Consider the following 22,606-nt stretch of genomic DNA (forward strand, 5'->3'; position numbering starts at 1 on the left):
CTTCCAAATTTTGGAACTGCCACAGAGGCCTGCCCAGGCTTGCAGGCTTTCTTTCCTTGTTAATTAGCAATTTAAGACTGCTTTTTCAATGGGTCAGTAGAGAAAGATGGTTCAACAGTCAGGAGCCAAGAAGAGATGAGCAGATGAAAACTACTGATGAAAAGTGATAAACCAAGATTGAGTAATCAGACAGAGGATGTACAATGGATGTGAATTTACTTCACTAGGCAGTGACCATTTCTCATAGAAACTTTAAGACAATACTTTGAGGCTATCACGTTGCAACCTTTTGTAGATGTTGTAATTCTTTCACTTCAATAGTTGCTGGCTGTCCCGTAACCCTCCTGCACCCATAATATCCTTACACAAGATGGTCCAGAAAGAAGCTCAAATTTCAGATCCTCTCTGTAAGTAATTGTCTTCAGGAGTTTACAAGCCAACATTAAACAGGAGAAATTGTTATAAGTTCGTTTATTTTTTAAGGAAGCAGAACCAGAAGTGAAACTTTCAGCCAATTTCCTCAGAGGCAAACTGGATTACTAGTAGAATAGCATGTTGTTCAGCCTAGTTGGAAGGTTTCAGTTGCTACTTTTATCATCAGCTGAAAACTTGTATCATAGAAGACCAGTGGGTAATTGGATATGTGCCTACCCACAAAAAGACTTCCTTTATGCTCCCAACTGTTGAGTAGAAAACAAATGAGGCCAAAGAGAGTTCAGGATAGAGAATATGAGATGACCTTTGCTGCATGCTCATTGGCAAACAGCCATTTGCATGTCAGTCAAGAATGTTTAAATTTCAAAAAAAAAAAAAAAAAAAAAAGAATGCTTAAACTTCACTCAGAATATTATCTTCATATTTGTAGTATCATTTTTCTTTAAAGGGGTACCTGGGTGGCTCAGTCGGTTAAGTGTCTGACTCTTGATTTTGGCTCAGGTCATGATCCCACATTTTGTGAGTTTGAGCCTCGTGTTGGGCTCTAAGCTGATGGTACTTGGGATTCTCTCTCTCTCTCTCTCTCTCTCTCTCTCTCTGTGTGTGTGTGTGTGTGTCTGTGTGTGTGTGTGTGTGTGTGTGTCTCCCTCTCTCTCTCTCTCCTGCATGCATGTATTTACGTACCCGCTCTCTCTCTCTCTCTCTCAAAATAAGTAAATATACTTAAAAACTTTCAAAAGAAAATGTCCATCTTACCTGCCTCTACTCTGCAACATGAACCATTTCATCAAGTTCTGTCAAACATTTCACTCTTCTCTCAACAGAGCCTCCTCCCATCCTTTCAATCAGGCAGCTGACAGAAAACTCATGGTGTATTTGAGGAGCAATTTGAAATTTAATAAAGGTATGAAAAGGTTCTAGATTCTAGGAAAAGCTCCTAGGAACAATGCAGTATTCCTGAGCTAGCAAGAGAGTAGTTGCTAGAAGGTGGAGAGGAGAGAAAGCTGTGTGTACAGGCCCTCCTGACTACAGTAAAGACTTGCTAAAGGAAAGCAGCTAACTTGTAGTGACCCTGAGAGAAGGAAGTTGGGATAGTCCTTGTCCTTCTCTTTCACCTCAAGCACAGCCCCTGCCAAAGGTGGCTGCTGGGAGCCAGAGGGCAAGGAAGTCTTTTAATTTTGCCCAAAAGGTCAGATTTTCTGGCACCAATCAGGATAGAGACAACAGGAAGATGTTCAGCATACCTGCTGTTACACCTTTGTTGGTGCTGGGCTTATCACCTAGAATGCCATTATTGTCAATTGTAATATAATCCTCTGGTCTGGCCTATGATTCAGTGTATGACCTACTTTTAAGTATGGAAAGGCCTCTCTCCTCAACATTTTATCTGTATCACTGGCACTGACACTTGACTATATACATCCTTATTAACACTTTAAAGTTTCACATGTATATACATTCCATTCTATTGTAAGCTCTGTGGACCAGAATTTATGAATTACACTTCTTTTATTTTATTTTTTTTTAATTTTTTTTTTCAACGTTTTTATTTATTTTTGGGACAGAGAGAGACAGAGCATGAACGGGGGAGGGGCAGAGAGAGAGGGAGACACAGAATCGGAAACAGGCTCCAGGCTCCGAGCCATCAGCCCAGAGCCTGACGCGGGGCTCGAACTCACGGACCGCGAGATCGTGACCTGGCTGAAGTGGGACGCTTAACCGACTGCGCCACCCAGGCGCCCCTCTTTTATTTTTTTTTAATGTTTATTTTTGAGAGGGGGGAGGGGCAGAGGCCATGGGGGACGGGGCGGGGGGGCGGGGAGGTACGGTGGCAGGGGAGACAGAGGATCTGAAGCAGGCTCTGCGCTGACACCAGTGAGCCCAATGCAGGGCTTGAATTCACAAACTGCGAGATCATGACCTGAGCCGAAGTCAGTCGGATGCTCAACCAACTGAGCCACCCAGGCACCCTGAATTACACTTCCTTTCTATTTCCACAGCATCTAACAGTGTTCAGCACAGACCAGTTAAAACAAACTGTAGACTTCTTAATCCTCTCCCTCTTTTTATCATCATCACAACCTACCTACCCCTTCATATTGTACCTTCATATTATTATGTAGGCATTCAGTGGGGAAAAAAATCATTCAAAGTTAGTATTGGAAAGTGGGAGATATCCAGATGTTAGGACTTTTACACACTGTGTCAGTAGGGGTTTTCCTGAAGTTTGGCAGGTGGAACCTAGGCTTCCCTGTGCAGACATCTGTGACTCTTTACCTGAGGGTTTTTTTGTTTGTTTGTTTTTTGTGGGTTTTTTTTTTTGTTTGTTTGTTTGTTTTGTTTTTGGCTTCCTGAGTACCCAAAGGCAAAGGAGGCCAGAAGCTGGGAAGTTAGCTGTCTTCCCTCTCTCTTACAAGCATCTCTCAACCATTGACTGAGGGAGTTGACTAAAAATCAAAGCAAACTCACTTACATGGCAGGGGTGGGGGATAACTCTGAGGTACCTTCCACACAGTTTCCCAGAATTGCTCAGGGAACTGAACTCAATGGCCCACAGAGGTAATCTACATGATAATGCACCTTTAATAGCTTCCTTCTCTTTCTCATTCTGCATCTCTGCTGCCCCTGCTTCTGGGAATCACCTCCCAAATGAAATAATTCTAACTTAAATTCTTATCTTCAGCTTTACTTCTAGGGTAGAATGATGAGATATACCAAAGATAGCTTACTTGTGGCAGGAATATATAAAGGACGTGCTTTGCTGGATATAACTTCTCTATCCTGATGTTTTCCTTGTTCTTTGCTTTCATGACATCTAAACATATTTTTGAACCACTGCAGAAAAATCATAAAGACATTTTTATTTATTTTTTTTTTTTAATTTTTTTTTTTCAACGTTTTTTATTTATTTTTGGGACAGAGAGAGACAGAGCATGAACGCGGGAGGGGCAGAGAGAGAGGGAGACACAGAATCGGAAACAAGCTCCAGGCTCCGAGCCATCAGCCCAGAGCCCGACGCGGGGCTCGAACTCACAGACCGCGAGATCGTGACCTGGCTGAAGTCGGACGCTTAACCGACTGCGCCACCCAGGCGCCCCTATAAAGACATTTTTAAAACTAGAAGTAAATGTTAGTGTAATTTTATCTTATTATAAAAGCACCATGTATTTATTGTTGAAACAGCATCATTATTCTAAAATAGCAACAGTTAATATCTTGCTGTGTATCCTTTGGACCATTTTCTTTACATGAATTAACATTCTTTTTTTTTTCTCTCATTTGAGAATATATACTGAATAAATTGTCAAGTTAAAAAATATTTATGTTTGACAACATTGAAAAATTGTAGCCTGTTTCACTGTATGGATTTACCATTACTCTCCCTTTAATCAAGCTTTCATTTTTGGTTATTTTGAGTTTTTTGGTTTTCAAAAAAGGCTGTATAACTTGTAGCTAAATCATCAAGATATTTCCCCAAATGTGAAACTACAACATCAGAGGGCACATAAATTCAAAAGATTTGTGATATCTTAACCTAAGCGGCCCCTAGGAAGGTTCATCCTCTTACCAGTAATGATAAAATTGTTTATTTCCTGACAACTCTATCAATTCTATTTTCTTTTTAAAGTTCTGGGGCGCCTGGGTGGCTCAGTCGGTTGAGCGGCCGACTTCGGCTCAGGTCATGATCTCACCGTCCGTGAGTTCAAGCCCCGCGTCGGGCTCTGTGCTGACAGCTCGGAGCCTGGAGCCTGTTTCAGATTCTGTGTTTCCCTCTCTCTGACCCTCCCCCATTCATGCTCTGTCTCTCTCTGTCTCAAAAATAAATAAACGTTAAAAAAAAGTTTTTGAAGTCTTTGCCAATATTTATTTCTTTGATTAATAATAAGGATGAACTTTTAATATTCCCATTGGTAATTCTTTTCCTTTTTTTATGAATTGCCTTCTTTCTTTTTATTTTTAAGTTTATTTATTTATATTGAGAGGGGGAGAGAGAGAGAGAGAGATAGTGAGAGAGAGGGAGAGAGAGAGAATCCTAAACAGGATCCACCCAGAGCCGGATGAGAGGCTCAAACTCACGAGCCATGAGATGATGACCTGAGCCAAAATGGAGTCGGACACTTAACCCAGGTGCCCCTGAATTGCCTTATTCCTATTCATAAGGACACTTATAGGAAGATGCTGCTGTAGTGCTAGCTGAAGGTCATGCTGTATTGCTCTTTGTTACTCAGTTATTCTTCTTGCAGAACAGACCTGTCTAATAGAGTCCTCTGACATCTTCTGGCTTCAGGTGTCGAATTCACATTTAAGTTTTACCTTGACCCCTGTATCAGTGACCCCTCACATGAAGGTTTTTTGTTTTTTGTTTTTTTGTTTTTTTGTTTTTAGTAAGCTCTATATCCAACACGGGGCTTGAACCCATAACTCCAAGATCACGAGTCATAAGCTCACTGACTGAGCCATCCAGGCACCCCTCACATGAGTCTTTCTAAAAACCTAGTGGATCCCTCCACTGGATGTCCTATCAATATTGAGTATCAGCATGTTGAGTCCTGACTTCCAATCAGTTACTATTCCCAACTTCCTCAGTGACACCCAAATTCTCTTGGCCTCCAAAATTTGAAATAGAGGAACTTCTTTTTAATCTCTTTTCTTTTTTGTACCCCAATCCAAATATGATTTTGCAGTTTCTTTGTTCACAATATCTCATTTTCTCCTACAGCAGGATTCTCACACAATCATGACACCGAGGTTTTTCTTTCCAGGAAGCAACTTTATTTGTGCTGGCATGAGCTCAGTTGGGTCTGTACCCAAAAAAACTGAGCCCTGAACACCACAGGGGCTTTTTACACGTTTTCTACTTCTTTGTCCCCCATATATGGATAATGTATAGACATACAGTCTGATTGGATAGTCTCATGTTACAAGGGCTTGAGGGATGTCACATAGGCATGGCACATAACATAAGGAAGGTTGCCTTCCCTTATCTTGAGGTCTTTTCTTACCATATTCCTTAGGGAGGAGACCCTACCACACTCCTAACACTTTATCTCTACATTCATGACTCAAATTTAAACCTACCACATTCTGGGGGCGCCTGGGTGGCTCAGTCGGTTAAGCGCCTGACTTTCGCTCAGGTCATTATTTCATGGTTCATGAATTCGAGCCCCATGTTGGGCTCCATGCTGACAGCTCAGAGCCTGGAGCCTGCTTCAGATTCTGTGACTCCCTCTCTCTCTGCCCCTCCCCTGATCACACTCACTCTCTCTCTCTCAAAAATAAATAAACATTAAAAAATTTTTTTCTTTAAATCTAACACATTCTATCAGAATGACTTATCTCAATTCAGAGCTAATTATATGTTTAATACAAATTTTTAAATGTTCTAAAATAATTACATTTATTTGGCACTTAATGGTATATGTGCATGTACCACTTAAATAAAGGTAGAAAGAAAAAAAATAAAGGTAGAAAGGGTAATTAAATAAACTGTGTACTTACCCTGGTGGGGTGCTTTCCAAACACATCCCTCGCTCTCTTCCACAGATAAACACTATCCTGAAAGTAATATTTATCATTCCCACATAGTTATTTTGTAGTTTTATCATATTTGCATTTATTTTTCATGTTTTTGAACTTTAAGTTAATGGTAACATATGTATTTTTCTGCAACTTACTTTCTTTGCTCACTATTGTATTTGAGATATTTGTCCTTGTTAATGTATTTGGTTATGGTTTATTCATTTTTTATTGTTGTATGGTATTGCATTGAATGCATATACCATACTTTTCTCATCTTTTCTGTTGATGGGTAATTGAGTCATTCCTAGTTTTTTACGATTACAGACAACACTGCTATGAACATTTGTGACATGTATAAGTTTACATAGAAAATTAAGAGTTTCTCGGGGCGCCTGGGTGGCTCGTCGGTTAAGCATCTGACTTCAGCTGAGGTCAGATCTCACACTCCGTGAGTTCAAGCCCCGCATCAGCCTCTGTGCTGACAGCTCAGAGCCTGGAGCCTGCTTCAGATTCTGTCTCCCTCTCTCTGACATGCTCTGTCTCTGTCTCAAAAATAAACATTAAAAATAATAAAAAAAGAGCAAATTTAAAAAAAAATTAAGAGTTTCTCAAGAAGTAGAATTGCTGATTTCATAGTGTTGGTGACTTTCATGTTACTAAATAGTGCCAAATTGTCTTCCAAGATGGTTATATCACTTACAGTTTTGAGAAAACTTTCTGAGGATTTCAGTTGTTCCACATTCTGGCCAACACCTAGTTTTCCCAGACTTTTTCATTTTTGTCAATCTGGTAGATAAAAATAGTATCTCCTAGGGGCCCTAGCTGACTTAGTTGGTGGAGCATGTGACTCTTGATCTTGAGGTTGTGAGTTCAAATCCCACATTGGGTGTGGAGCCTACTTAAAAAAATAGTATTTCCTGGTTCTAATTTGCATTTATCTAGTTATAAATGAGTTTTAATATTACATATTCAGATTTCCTTTTCTGCAAAATTTTTGTTTAATTTTCCCTCCATTTTAAATTTGATTTTCATTCTTTTTCAGATTTTTTTAAATTAAAAAAAATTCAAGATAGTTTTTTAGGAGTAATTTTTATAGTCTAAATAGTAATTCACTGTTTATTATATGAATACTAAATATCTTCTCTGGCTTATGGCTTGTCTTCTTGCCTTTTTTTTTTTTTTTTTTTGAGAGAGAATGAGTGTGTACAAGTAGGGGAGGGGCAGGGGAAGAGGGAGAGATAGAATCTTAAGCAGGCTCTGCTGTGAGTGCAAAACGCAATACAGGGCTGGATCTCATGACGGTGAGATCACGACTTCAGCTGAAATCAAGAGTTGGATGCTTAATGGACTGAGCTACCCAGGTGCCCTCTTCTTACTTTCTAATGGTAACATTTGATAATCAGAAATTCTTAATTAAAATGATAATAAAATGTATCAAGCTTTATCTAATGGGTTGAGCTTTTCATAACTTAAAAAAACTTTCCTATTCATGAAACATAAAGTTGCTTTTTTTTCTAAAGCTTTTGAGGTTTACATTTTATATGTAAATCCTTAGTCTGCCTGGAAGTGATTTTTACAAATGAAATTTTTTAGCATCATAGCCAGCCTATAGAAGATACTCAATATTTTCCATCTTTTTCATTGTTTGATTTATTATTTTATCATTTTTTTTAAACTTTTAAAAAAAAATTTTATTCATTTTTGAGAGAGAGAGAGAGAAAGACAGTGTGATCCGGGGAGGGGAAGAGAGGGAGGGAGACACAGAATCTGAAGTAGGCTCTGAGCTGTCAGCACAGAGCTGGATGAGGGGCTTGAACTCATGAGTTGTGAGAACATGACCTGAGCCAAAGTCAGATGCTTAACCCACTGAGCCACCCAGGTGTCCCTAAAGGTTTTTTAAATTTTATTTTTGAGAAGGGGCACCTGAGTGGCTCTGTAGGTTAAGCATCTGATTTTGGCTCAGGTCATGATCTCATGGTTCATGAGTTCCAGCCCTACATTGAGCTCTGTGCTGACAGCCTGCTTCAGATTCTGTGTCTCCCTCTCTTTTTCCCCTCCCCCACTTGGGCCCTGTCTATCTGTCTTTCTCTCTTTCTCTCTCAAAAGTAAACATTAAAAAATTTTATTTTTTGAGAAAAGAGCATGACCAGGGAAGGGACAGAGAGAGAGGAAGACAGAGAATCTGAAGCGGGCTCTGCACTGACAGCAGCAAGCCTGATGTGGGACTTGAACTAATGAACTGTGAGACCATGACCTCAGCCAAAGCGGACACTCAACCAACTGAGCCACCCAGGTATCCCTTGATTTACTATTTTAAATAAATATATTTTAAGTGTTTATTTCAAACTAAATGTATCTTTTAGAAGCATTCCACAATGCATTCTTTGTCATTGTTTAGACATTGCTTAAACTATCAAAAACACAGGCCAACTAACAATTTGCTATAATCAACGTTCAATTATTGGATGGATCAGTACATTTAGAGTAGGATGAATTTTGGGTCCATATTGTAGGTATAAAGATATTTTTAAGGATTTGACCTGCTAAACTAAGAAAATAGAAAAATATTCTTCTATTTACAATAGCCAAATTATGAAAGCAGCCCAAGTGTCCATCAACAGATGAATGGATAAAGAAGATGTTTTATACACATACACACACACACACACACACACACATGCACACACACGCACTCACACTCACACTGGAATATTACTCAGCGAGAAAAAGAATGAAATCTTGCCATTTGCAACAAGGATGGATCTACAGGGTATAATGCTAAGTGAAATAAGTCAGTCCAAGAAACACAAATATCTTATAATTTCACTGACATGTGGAATTTAAGAAACAAAACAAACTAACAAAGAAGAAAGAGACACACCAAAAACAAGACTCTTAAATACAGAGAACAAACTGCTGGTTACCAGAGGGGAGGTAGACGAGAGATGGGTGAAATAGGTGAAGGGAATTAAGAGGACACTTACTGTGATGAGCACTGAGTAATGTATAGAATTGTTGAATCCCTATATTGTAATATAAGTAATATAATTATACTGGGCTTAAAAATTACATAAATAAATAAACAAATAGATATAAAGGTATAGAGTCCAATCTCTGCTTTATAAAAATAAACACATTTGTATATGCATAGGAATGTTAGTTATGTGGCACACTGAACAGTGGTCATCTCTAGTGATGAGATTATGAAGCATAGAGCATATTGTTGTTAAAAAGTACTGTTCCTCCAGGAAGAAAATTTTGTGTGTCATCCTTTGAGACAACTGGACAAGCTACACCTTTGTTGGGGGTGGGGGGCAGGGGAGCATGGTTGTTATCATTTAATCATCATCTGTTATGATCTCTAACTATAACAAATCAAGTGTTAAAAATGTTCTATACTTCATATTGAATATTTAAATACAACCTTAATTGAATATGGAGATTTATGATATAATACAGTCTTTCTCTTCAAGTTGTTCAAACCCTACCAGCTCCTAATGTAGGAGCCAGGGAAAAGCAAGCCCCATTCAATGATTTGGCACCAGAATTAGATTAAAACTTGTCTTTTGGATATGTGGAGTGGAAGTGAGACTCCCTAATAGTTGTAAAGCCCTTGGAGCGCCCTCTGCTGGAGCATGTTGGTAAAGGAGCAGTAGTGAAGGAAGCACTCTACCTTCAAGGTGGAAGGAATGGAAACAAAAGGAAACAACTCTCTAAAAGTTAAATTTGATAGCTTTGATACAAGTTAAGGAGAAAGTTTAAAAAAAAACCAACAGTAGTCTCTCTCCTAGGGATTTTGGTAAAATTTGCCATGTTTCCTTCTATTTTAGGAATATTTGCCTTATACTAGGAAAAAAAACCCATGAACTTGATTTGTTAATAGATAGATACCTTATGGGAGGCAGCCTCAGAGAAGCACATGGCATCATTTTAGCAGGCTGATGATAGAGAATTTATTCCAAATAAATTTAAATAAAATTTAATATTTACATAAAAGCTTAGACTTTTATTCATTGTGTAACTTTTGGGAAGTCATTTAACTTCTCCATACTATGTCTCTCTAATTTTAAACTGAAGATGACAAAATCAATCCCAACCACTTTGATAATGAGAGAATAAATGAGAAGACAACAGATGTGAAATGAACTTCCAAAGTGTCACATATTCTCATGGCTAAAATCCCAGAACTGGCTGGTAGCCATGTTCCCAGATGAATACAGTGTTGAGTCTCAGGCACGGTACCAGGCCCTGGTGACACAGTGATGAATAAAGCATGCTCCTCACCCTCCCAGAACTCACAGTCTACCAGTCTACTAGGGAAGACACCATAACACAAATAATAACAATAAAACATGGCAAATCCTATAAAACAAAAATATATTGGAAAATTATGGGAGAGGCGCCTGGGTGGCTCAGTCGGTTGAGCGTCCGACTTCGGCTCAGGTCATGATCTCACAGTCTGTGGGTTCGAGCCCCGCATCAGGCTCTGTGCTGACAGCTCAGAGCCTGGAGCCTGTTTCCAATCCTGTGTCTCCCTCTCTCTGCCCCTCCCCCAGTCTCACTTTGTCTCACTCTGTCTCTCAAAAACAAATAAATATAAAAAAAAAAAAAAAAGAAAATTATGGGAACACATAATTTTTCCGGAAGATCAGAAAAGTCTTCAAAGAAAAGTTGTATTTGCACTGGGACTTGAAGGATGAGGTACTTGCCAGTACATTTTTCTTTCTTAAAATTGTTTATTTAGCTGTTCCCAGTAGAAACTCTCTTCCAAGAAACTTTTTTTTAAAGCATAATTAGAAGAACAGAGAGTTAGCCTAGTTCTAGTTTCTTTCATCAGAAGGCTTAACAAACAGCATAGAGATCCAACCATTGGTTAAATAAATAAACAATTAGATTGAGATAGATATGTCAGCGTGGACATAAGGAAAATAATGTCTGATTGACAGGGAGAAATTAATGGAGTGTTAGTTTCTAAGTTTTACATTTATTATTTGTAGCCTATTTCTGAAAATAATATTAGGCTTGATAGCTTTTAGTTGGTATATTGAAGATAATAATACAAATTTAACATTGATAATGAGTTCTGCTCTTGCTCTTCTTGCAGAAAAACAAATCTGTGTCCTGTTAATACGTCTAGGTCTTCGGATGCTAGGCATTACAACTGATATTCCGTGCATTTAGTCCTGAATGACTTATCAACAAGCATATTCTTAGAACAGGGTGAAAAAGCGTATAGCTGCAATTGCCTATATCAGAAAAAAAAAAAACAATAAAGAGCTTAAATCAAGTAAACTGAAAGCAAATAGAGGTTAGGAAATAATAAATGAGTGGAATTATATAAAAAATTTTTTAATGTTCATTTATTTTTGAAAGAGAGAAAGAGAAAGACAGTGTGCAAGCAGGGAAGAGGCAGAGAGAGAGGGAGACAGAATCCAAAGCAGGCTCCAAGCTGTCTGTATGGAGCCAGATGCGGGGCTCAAACTCACAAACCTCAAAATCAGGACCTGAACTGAAGTCAGAGGCTTAACCAACTGAGCCATCCAGAGGCCCCAATGAGTGGAATTATATAAACTGGAGAATGTAAAAACAAAGAGAAAATTAAGGAAACCTAAAGGTTTTTTTTGAAAAATAGTAGCAAAAGGGTAGATTTAGCAAGACTGATGAAGAAGAAAAGAAGGAAGACTGAAATTACTAAAATCACAAGTGGAAATAGGGTAATTACTACCAACTTAAAGAAACAAAAAGGATTACAATGGAATACTGTAAACAATTAAATGTCAACTGAAGGTCTAGATAACCTACATGAATGAACAGATTCCTATAGCTGTCCCAATTTCCCAGCTCATTCTGTGAAGTTAGCATTATTCCATTACCAACAAAGACATCACAAGAAAACTATCGATCAATATTCTTTATGAACACAGATGCAAAAATCTGCAACAAAGTACTGGTGAACTGAATCTAGCATCACATTTAAAGATCGTACACCACAACTAAGTGGGATTTATCTCAGGAATGCAAGTACAGTTCAACCTATGAAAATCAATCAATTTAATATATCATATTAAAGACAAAGGGGGAAAAAAACCTACATGATCATTTCAATAGATGCAGAAAAAAACACTTGAGAGAACCCAACAACATTTTATAATAAAAAACACACAACAAACTGGAAATAGAAGAGAACCTCCTCATCCTGACAAAGAATATCTGTGAAAAACTCACAGCTAAACATCATACTTAACTGTGAAAGACTAAAAACTTTCCCCTAAGATCATGAACAAGACAAGGATGCTCCCTCCTGCCATTTCTATTCAACACTGTACTGGAGGTTTATCAGGGTAATTAACCAAGAAAAAGAAATAAAATGCACTCAAATTGGAAAGCTAGAAGTAAAAGTCACTTTATCCATGGATAACAGAATTTTATATATAGAATATCCAAAGGAATCCACACACACACAAAACTATTAGAGCTAACACATGAGTTCAGTAAGTTTTCAGGGTATAAGATCAATACACAAAAATTAGCTGTATTTCTATACACTAGCAATGAATAATCTGAAAACGAAATTAAGAAAACAATTCCATTTATAATAACATCAAAAGAAATATAAGACTCGTACACTGAAAACCATAAAACATTGTTGAATAAAACAAAAGGAGACCTAAATAAATAGAAAATCATCTCATGGTCATAGGTTGGAAGATTTAATATCATTAATATGTCAATACTTCCCAAATTAATCCAGAAATTCAACATAATCCGAACTGTTCTTTTTTTTTTTTTTTGCAGAAATTAACAAGCTGATCCTAAAATTCACATGGAAATACAACGCACACAGAGTAGCCAAAACAATCTTAAAAAGAAGAACAAAGTTGAAGGATTTATACTTCCCAATTTCAAACTTACTATAAAGGTGTGGTAATCAAGACAGTGTAGTACTGCTAGATGGATAGACATACTAGCCAGGATGCGAAAGAATGAGTTTGGATCCCTCTCTTACACCATATACAAAAATTAACTCAAAATGGATCAAAAGCTAAACTATAAAACTCTTAGAAGAAAACCTAGGCATAAATCTGTGTGGCTTTGGATTGGGCGATGGTTTCTAAATATGGTATCAAAAGCACAAGTAATAAAAGATTAAAATTAAAAATCCTTAAGTGGGCTTCCTCAACAATAAGAACTTTTGTGCTTCAAAGGACACTATCAAGAAAGTGAAATGACAACTCATAGAATGGGAGAAATATATGCAAAGTATATACTTGATTAGATACGTGTAACCAGAATGTATAAAGAATATTTACATCTCAATTTTAAAATGGGCAAAGGACTTGAGTAAGCATTTCTCTAAAGAAGATACACAAATGGCCAATAAGCACATGAAAAGATGTTTAACATGATTAGTCATTAGTAGAATTGCAAATCAAGACCAAAGTGAGATACCACTTCACACCCATTAGGATGACTATGCTAAAAAAGGCAAACAATAATGAGTGCTGATGAGGAAGAGGAGAAATTGGAATCCTCATATACTGTTGGTGGGAATATAGAATGATGTGCTCACCTTGGAAAACATTTTGGCAGTTCCTCAAAAAAGTTAAAAGTAGACTTATTACGTGACACAGCTATTTCATTCCTAAGTATCTACCAAAGAGAACCGAAAACTTATGTCTGTACAAAAACTTGTGTATGAATATCCATAACAGCATTATTCATAATAGCCCCGAAGTGGAAACAATGTAAATGTCCATCCACTGATGAAAGGATAAACAAAATGTGGTATGTCCATACAATGGAGTATTATTCAGCCACAAAAAGAAATGAAGTACTGGTGATACATGCTACAACATGGATGAACCTTGAAAATACTATAGTAAGTGAAAGAAGTCAGACCTTAGGGCATCTGGGTAGCTCAGTCAGTTGAGCCTCCATCTCTTGAATTCAGCTTGGGTCATGATCCCCAGGTCATGGGAACCCCGACATCAGGCTCCACACTGAGTGTGGAGGCTACTTATTATTGTCTCTCTCTCTTCCTCTGCCCCTCTCCCCCACTGGCACACTCTTTCTCTCTCTCAAAAAATTAAAAAAAAAAAAAAATCTTTAAAATTAAAAAAAAAAAAACAGAAATCAGACACAAAAGGCCATGTAGTCTATGATTCCATTTATGTATAATATCCATAACAGGCAAACCCATAGTATCCAAAAGTGGATGAGCAGTTGCCAGAGAGTGGGGAGTGACTGGTAACGTGTACAGATCTGTTTTTGCAATGATGAAAATGCTCTGGAATTACAGTGGTGACAGCTGTACAATTTTATGAATATACCAAAATCCATTGAACTATGTACTTAAAAAATTAAACACAAAAAAAGAAAGAAAGAAAGAAAGAATCATAACCTCAACAACATTTTAAATCTTTGGAGGTAGCTAATAATAATAATATAGCACTAAATATTATAGCACTATTTTTAGTATTCAAAATCCATTATAGATATTAACCCATTTGTCCTCAGTACAAGCCTATGACACATTCCTATTACCATCTCCACTTTTTAGAGGAGAAAACCTGAACTCAGAGAGATTAAGTATCTCGGGAAGGTTACACAATTAAGAGGCAGAGCTGGGATTCAACCCCAAGCAGTCTGACATGGAAGTACGTTCAACCAGGACATTCCTTTGGGTTGTCACTGTGACTATGCAACAGAGTTCCAAAGGAACTGGTAAACAGGAAGTAACTTATAAAAAACAATTCATAGTGACAAAAATTATTGTGCCTTCTAGAGAATATTGGGAAATTTAATCCTTAAAATTTTTTTAATGTTTATTTATTATTTTTAGAGAGAGAGAGAGAGAGTCAGAGTATGAGTGGGGAAGGGGCAGAGAGAGGGAGATACAGAATCTGAAGCAGGCTCCAGGCCCCAAGGTGCCAGCACAGAGCCTGAAGCGGGGCTCTAACCGTTGGATCATGACCTGAGCTGAAGTCGGAAGCTTAACAGTCTAAGCCACCCAGGGGCCCCTAATCTTTTTTTTTTTTTTTTAAGGTTTATTTATTTTTGAGAGAGAAAGAGCATGCAAGTGGGGGAGGGACCGAGAGAGAGGGGAACAAAGGATCCCAAGCAGGCGCCATGCTGACAGCAGTCAGCCCCATGCAGGGCTTGAACTCACCAACTACAGATCATGACCTGAGCCAAAGTCAGACGCCCAACCGACTGAGCCAACCAGGTGCCCTGGGGAAATTTAATCTTTTAAAAGAGAAGAATAAAATAATTTATTATTAATTACCCCGGTTTAGGAAAGGTCCGTTCCTGGCACTTACATTTCAATATCATTGGCAGCATGCAAACCCAAAAGCTTTCATATTAATTCTTTCTGAAAGGTGTGTTTTTTTAAATCTTTGAGAATTAGAAATATTCACTTTATTTTGAAGTAGAAGCTGGAAAAACCCGAATGGGGCATTTAGCTCTGATAATTAACAAGGGCCGAGTTTCTTTTAATGCTGCCAACTCCAGCAGGCTCAGTGAGGTTTGTGCTACAAGCTGCTGCAAACAGTGGGGTTTAGTTCATACTGGCAAGTCTCGCCAAGGGCCACTTTGTCTCTGCACAGAGGGGAGCACTTCAGAGCAAGTGAGGGCTTATTCTCTGCCATGCCAAGATTAATCTGCTGTATGTTCATTCATGTTAATTATCAAGAATCCCCAAAAGAAAGTTGTCCCCTGTCCCAAATAGAACTGTTTGGTAGGAAATGTCTACATCCAGTGTAGTCACTGATAATCTTGAAAACAGGAAAATCTTCATGTGAAGTCATAGCCGAGGGACACAAGATTAAGGGCAGTATCTAATGCTGGAGATGGCAATGACTCTGCCTGTTTCTACTCCTGCCCACTACATAATCCATTGTCCACATGAGAATGAGGCTAGAAAAAATTGAGATCACATTTTATTTTCCTAATGACCTTCCATTGCACTTAAAACCTGAAGTTCTCACAATGGCCTATAAAACCCTTTATATGCTTGCATATCTGAGCCTGTCTCCTACTTTCGGTTTTTTCAATAACAGACTACCAAGAAAGAAAGTGTTCAAGGCAGAACTCTAAGTTTCAAGAAAGTTAAGAGACCTAGAAGCCACGTGCAATGTGTGAATTCTAGTTGGATTCTGAATTGAACAAAACAACCATAAAAAAATTATGAGGCAAGAGGAGTAACTTGAACATGTATTGGATATTTGGATTAAGAATTCTTGTTAATTAAGGGGCGCCTGGGTGGCTCAGTCGGTTGGGCGTCCAACTTCATGCTCTGTCTCTCTCCCCCCCACAAAAAAGAAAGAATTCTAGTTCATTTTTTAGGTGTAATAATGGTATTGTGATTATAGATTTTTAAAAATTTTTTTCATGTTTATTTTTGAGAGAGAGGCAGCATGAGCAGGAGAGGGGCAGAGAGAGAAGGAGACATAGAATCTGAAGTAGGTTCCAGGCTCTGGGCTTTTGCACAGAGCCCAACGCAGGGTTAGAACCCATGGACCATGAGATCATGCATGACCTGAGCCAAAGTTGGGCACTTAACCAACTGAGCCACCCAGGTGCCCCTATAGATTTTTCTTTATAAAAGCCCTTGTCTTTGGAGATACACTAAAATCCAGGTGAAATAACATGGTATCTGGGGTGCCTGCATGGCTCAGTTGTTTACGTGTCTGACTCTTGGTTTTGGCTCAGGTTGTGATTTCATGGTTCATGGGTTCAAGCCCCAAGTCGGGCTCTGTGCTGACAGTGTGAAGCCTATTTAGGATTCTCTCTCTCTCTCTCTCTCTCTCTCTCTCTCTCTGCCCCTCTCCTGCTCGCATGCACTCTCTCTCTCTCTCAAAATAAATAAATAAGCATTTTAAAAAATTTTTAAAAAGAAATAACATGGTATCTGGGATTTCTTCAAAATAATGTAATGAGTAGGGTGAGGGGTGCGCAAGTATATATAAAACAGGATTGGCTACAAGGAGATAGTTACTGATGATGGACGATGAGTACATGGCAATTTATTATACCATTCCTAAATACCTCTGTAGCTCTGAGAAGTGGCACAAATGTACTTTATAAGTTTTAAAAATAGGAGACAGCATGACATCTTGGAAAGGTATAATCTTTGAGGTAAGACATCTGGAATCCTAAACTCCGTGTTTTACTATTACCTTGAGTAATCTCTCTGAGTATCTATTTTCTTTTCTATAAAACTAGGGATTATAAAACCTACTCTGAAGCAAAGCAGCGAGAACTCAATGAAATCACATAGGTACGTGGCTTACTCCAGTGTGTAGCATGCAGAAGATATTTAATAAATGGCATAAGAAACGGTAAGAGAGGAGCACGTGGGTGGCTCAGTCAGTTAAATGTCTGACTTCAGCTCAGGTCAAAGATGATAAGGTAATTTAATGGTGTAAAAGGTAAATTTTCAAAAAATGTGCTGGGGCCACTGGGTGGCTCAGTCGGTTGAGCATCTGACTTTGACTCAGGTCACGATCTCACGGTTCGTGGGTTTGAGCCCCACGTTGGGCTCTATGCTGACAGCTTGGAGCCTGCTTTGGATTCTATGTCTCCCTTTTTCTCTGTCCCTCCCCACTTGCACTCTGTCTGTCTGTCTCTCTCTAAAATAAATAAACATGAAAAAAAAATTTTTAAAAAGGAACAGTAAGAGAAGTATACCAGTTTACTCCTGGTTATGAGTCACTCAGTTCTTATTTCTCTGTACTGTTATTTAACTTTTCCTATTTGTACATTTTTTCTTGCAGACCAAAAAAGCTTAAGGAAGGTTTAAATTAAAAAAAAATTTTTTTTAGAGTAGTCTTCGCATCCAGTGTGGAGCCCAACATGGGATTTGAAATCACAACCCTGAGATCAAGACACGAGCTGAGATCAAGAGTCAGATGCTTAAGTAACTGAGCTAACCAGATGCCCTGGAAGCTTTAATTAAAAAAAAAAAAAAAAATATATATATATATATATATTTATTTGAGAGAAAGAGAGAGACAGTGTGTGTATGTATGAGAGAGAGTGGGGGAGGGGCAGAGAGGGAGAGAGAGAATCCCAACCAGGCTCCACGCTGATAGGGGCTTGATCCCATGAACTCTGAGATCATGACCTGAGCTGAAATCAAGAGCTAGACACTTAACCGACTAAGCCACCCAGGTGCCCCTGGAAGCTTTAATTTTTTTTTTTTTTAAATATTGTTTATTGTGCCTGGAACAGTGATGGGCATAATGATTAGTGATTGAACAAAGCAAAACAAGATGTTCGGCCTCTGAGTTTGGACATCAAGAACTAACACTGCATCACTAACATTAACAATGTCTGTGAAACATCAACAGGTGTATGGTTTTTTACTAGAGTTCTTAAATACATATTCACATGTACCAAGCTCTGTTCTAGGCATAAGAGAGTGCTGAAAGTTGGAAAGAAGAAAATTTTCTTTTCTTTTCTTTTTAAAAAAATTTTTTTTAATGTTTATTTTATTTATTTTTGAGACAGAGAGAGACAGAACATGAATGGAGGAGGGTCAGAGAGAGAGGGAGACACAGAATCTGAAACAGGCTCCAGGCTCTGAGCTGTCAACACAGAGCCCGATGCGGGGCTCGAACTCCCAGACTGTGAGATCATGACCCGAGCCGAAGTCGGACGCTCAACCGACTGAGCCACCCAGGCGCCCCAAGAAGAAAATTTTCAAATACTGGGTAACATTATGAGATTATATATATTTTTTTCTATTATTTTCATTAACGTAAATAGTAGTTCTTTCATGCACTCGCTGCAGTTCTGTCATATTTTGTATTGAGACCAATTTACTTGACATTGTATGTGCTTGGCATTAAAAACAGGGTAAGAATTCTATTTTCAAAAGGGGCATAGTTAACTGTTAGACTCTGCCAAAGCCATTTTCCCCTCCCTTCCTTTAACCTCCCAAGGAGACAATTGGTTACATTCTAAGCAGATGCTTGCTCAGAGAGTGGGCAGCAAGCCGTGGGCAGCCTGCTAGCTTAATTTTAAGCAAGATCTTTGTGTGTTTTATTATATTAATTAGTGTATTGGCAAGGTCGAATGGGATTTTTAAACCAGCAGGGGTTTTGCTGATCCCTTAATTTGCAGTTTGTGATGGCTCTTTTGTTTTTGTTTTTGTTTAATTCTTCCACCCATTAAACGCTTCAATCTAGCATTAGCAGAAACTCCCTGTAATGCTGGAGCTTTAGGGAGTGATGCATGAAGACGGATGGCGGCTGTAATAAAGACGGCAAAGTGCACTTTTTCTTTGGTACTGGTTACAAAGGGGGCAGCTGCTTTCCTTTTATGCACGTGGGCATTTCACTATAGGAATGAGCTCTGAGAACGATGATACCACATTGTATGTGCTTTTTAGAGATGTGTAGAAAAATTCTTCAACCTTTCATTCTACTTTTAGATTATGCAAGCAAAAACACCTGATTTAGACACCCTAGGCCAGCGAAGACTGGAGGGAATGCATCGGAAAGGGCTGTTATGAGGGCGCCTGGGTAGCTCAGTCGGTTAAGCCTCTGACTGCAGCTCAGGTCATGATCTCACCGTTTGTGAGTTCGAGCCCTGCATCGGGCTGTGTGCTGACAGCTCAGAGCTGGAAGCCTGCTTTGCATTCTGTGTCTCCGTTGCTCTCTGCCCCTCCGGGACTTGCATTCCGTCTCTCTCTCTCTATCTGAAGAATAAATAAAAATATAAAAAAAAGAAAGGGATGTTATCTGTGGCTTTGTGTAAATGAATGCTGACGGTGACTTTCCTGTTGCCTTCTCACTGCTGTGTGAGGGCAAAGAAGCTTCCTGTGTTACCTCATCTAGTCTCTACCTATTCTAGTTAATAGCACTCAGTTCACTCCAGCTTAATGCTTCATTCTTAAATTCTATATGAATCTTGCTTCTTTCTCTACCCTCCTTGCAGGCTTGACCCATGGCTTTGAAGGGGAAAATTACGTGCTTAGCTCTTACACCCCTCTGTCTTCAGGCAGAAAGAGTTAGGGATTCCCAGAAAAAGAAAGATGAGACATAGCTTTCTGACATAAGAAAAGTCATGTTAGGCCCATAGCCATCTTGTGACCTATGCCTGACTGGCACTACTTGTCCAAAGCACACTTCTTGCAGAACTTGCTGGGGTATGATGAAATTGTAGAATAGACCTCAGTAGTCAATGATTTTAAAAGAACAAAAGAATGTAAGAGCAAACAGCCATTATCATGCCAGGAGATAACCTGAGACAATAAATCAGTGGTAAAACTCAGTGCTTATTCAAAAGTAAAGATTGAGCTGACTCACATTCTTGTGCTAACTTTGCAGGGCTGAACCCCCGTTGAGCACTCAGATACCGAACTAACTGGAGCCAGAGAACTGATGATGCCTCAATTCCGTGCTGAGCTCCCCATTGCTCAAGCCCAGTCATGAATATGTATGCACCCATAGCCTAAAATTTACCCAGTTTTGTTGTTCAAACAGACACTGCTTTGGGAAATATCCCTAACACTCTCCTTACCTTTTATATTCTTTGGCCTGGTTGTGTTTTTTGGCTAGATCATAAGAGGTGAATCCAGTTTCGGGTAATATGTCCAACACCTAAAAAATGGAGGAAATTCCTTATTACTTAAAAACATATTTTATTGAATATTCAAAAAAAAATTTTTTTTAATTTTTTTTAATGTTTATTTATTTTTGAGACAGAGAGAAACAGAGCATGAACGGGGGAGGGTCAGAGAGAGAGAGGGAGACTCAGAATCGGAAGCAGGCTCCAGGCTCCGAGCTGTCAGCACAGAGCCCGGTGCGGGGCTCGAACTCACGGACCGTGAGATCATGACCCAAGCCGAAGTCAGACGCTCAACCAACTGAGCCACGCAGGCGCCCCGAATATTCAAAAAATTTTTAAATGGGACTAAGGTGGGGTTACGGGAGAAATGAAAAGGAGTTATCCCAGAGGAAAATTTGAGAATTAAGGATTAATTAATTAGTAAATAGATGCCTTATGGTTAATTTGAAATATAATAAAACATCCCATTTTAAATCAGGTTTCTTTTATATTTTCTTAAATGTATTTTGATAGATTCCCAATGGAACAGGTAAAGTTCATGTAAAACGATCATAACTGAACACATTCTTCCAAAATGAATGGGGCTTTTACTTTTCTGTGTGTGTGTGTGTGTGTGTGTGTGTGTGTTTGGTAGGAAGAGGGGCATTTGTAACTGAAGAGGGAATGAAGTGAAATGGCAACTCTTATCCTCCTCCACCTGCCATTAGATCAAGGTAATTGCTTGGGAACACTAGGATCCTGAAAAAAATAAAATAAGATAACTTAGAAAAAGAAAGATATCAATATGAGAGTCATTTAAATTATTTATAGAGGCGCCTGGGTGGCTCAGTCAGTTAAGTGTCTGACTTCGGCTCAAGTCATGATCTTGCAGTTCACAAGTTCAAGTCCCGCGTTGGGCTCTGTGCTGACAGCTCAGAGCCTGGAGCCTGCTTCAGATTCTGTGTCTCCCTCTCTCTGTGCCCTTCCTCTGCTCACACTCTGTCTCTCTGTCTCTCTCTCTCAAAAATAAATAAAAACATTAAAATAAATAAATAAATAAATATTAAATAAATAATTTACAATAAAATAGCTAAGTTATAAATAAGCATGTAGAATGGTCTCCAAATTATAAATTAATCCATCTTGAAAAACATCAGGTAGTGGGTCTAAAATCAATTTAGCACACACTGTTTCCTGTTGCTTTCTCTTTATATTCCTTTTTCAAGGACATGGTGTTTGAAAGGATACGTGCCATATTTTAAAGTGTTCTCTTTATTCACTGATAATAGGAAATAAAGACAGAGACAATGAAAAAACTGTGGTAGGAACATTGGCTGGGATTGTTGAACACCGTGAAGGCTGTCTAGGTTCTGAAAAATAATTATTTTGAATTTTTTTAATGTTTATTTTTTTAATGTTTACTGTTTATTTTTTAATGTTTATTTTGAGAGAAAGAAAGAGAGAGAGAGAGAGAGAGAGGGAGAGAGAGACAGAGCATGAGTGGGGTGTGGGGGCACTGAGAGAGAGGGAGATACAGAATCTGAGGCAAGCTTCAGGTTCTGAGCTGTCAGCACAGAGCCCAACACGGTGCTAGAACCCACGAACTATGAGATCATGACCTGAGCAGAAGTTGGATGCTTAACCGACTGAGCTACTCAGGCACTTTGAAAAATAGTTATTTTGGAAAAGTCAGCACTATTAGGGGTTTTCAGGAAGACTCGGGTAAGGTGTTTGTAAAGTGTCATGTTTTTTTCTGAGAAATGTTCTGGATTAGGTAAGAAATATTAATGACAATTATGCCTTAGAAGGGAGTCTTCATTATAGTTAAAACTTCCATTTAAATTTTGTTTTGTAGTATTTATTCATCAATGACTTGTTGATTGTAAAAGGTTAGTCAATGGTTATCTGTGTGGCTTCTCATTTTTCAGATGAAGAATTTAATTTGTAAACCATATCTGGCTTCTGCTGTTCCTTAAACTCTTTGAATATTCTTGTAAGAAAACATCCACCTTGGAAAATGACACAGAATGATATAAGGTTGTAGACAAAGCAGTGATCTTCAGAGTCAGATGAACTTGGCTTGAGTCCAGGCTCC

Source organism: Panthera uncia, chromosome B1 (assembly GCF_023721935.1).
Source record: "Panthera uncia isolate 11264 chromosome B1, Puncia_PCG_1.0, whole genome shotgun sequence".
Classification (NCBI taxonomy): Eukaryota; Metazoa; Chordata; class Mammalia; order Carnivora; family Felidae; genus Panthera; species Panthera uncia.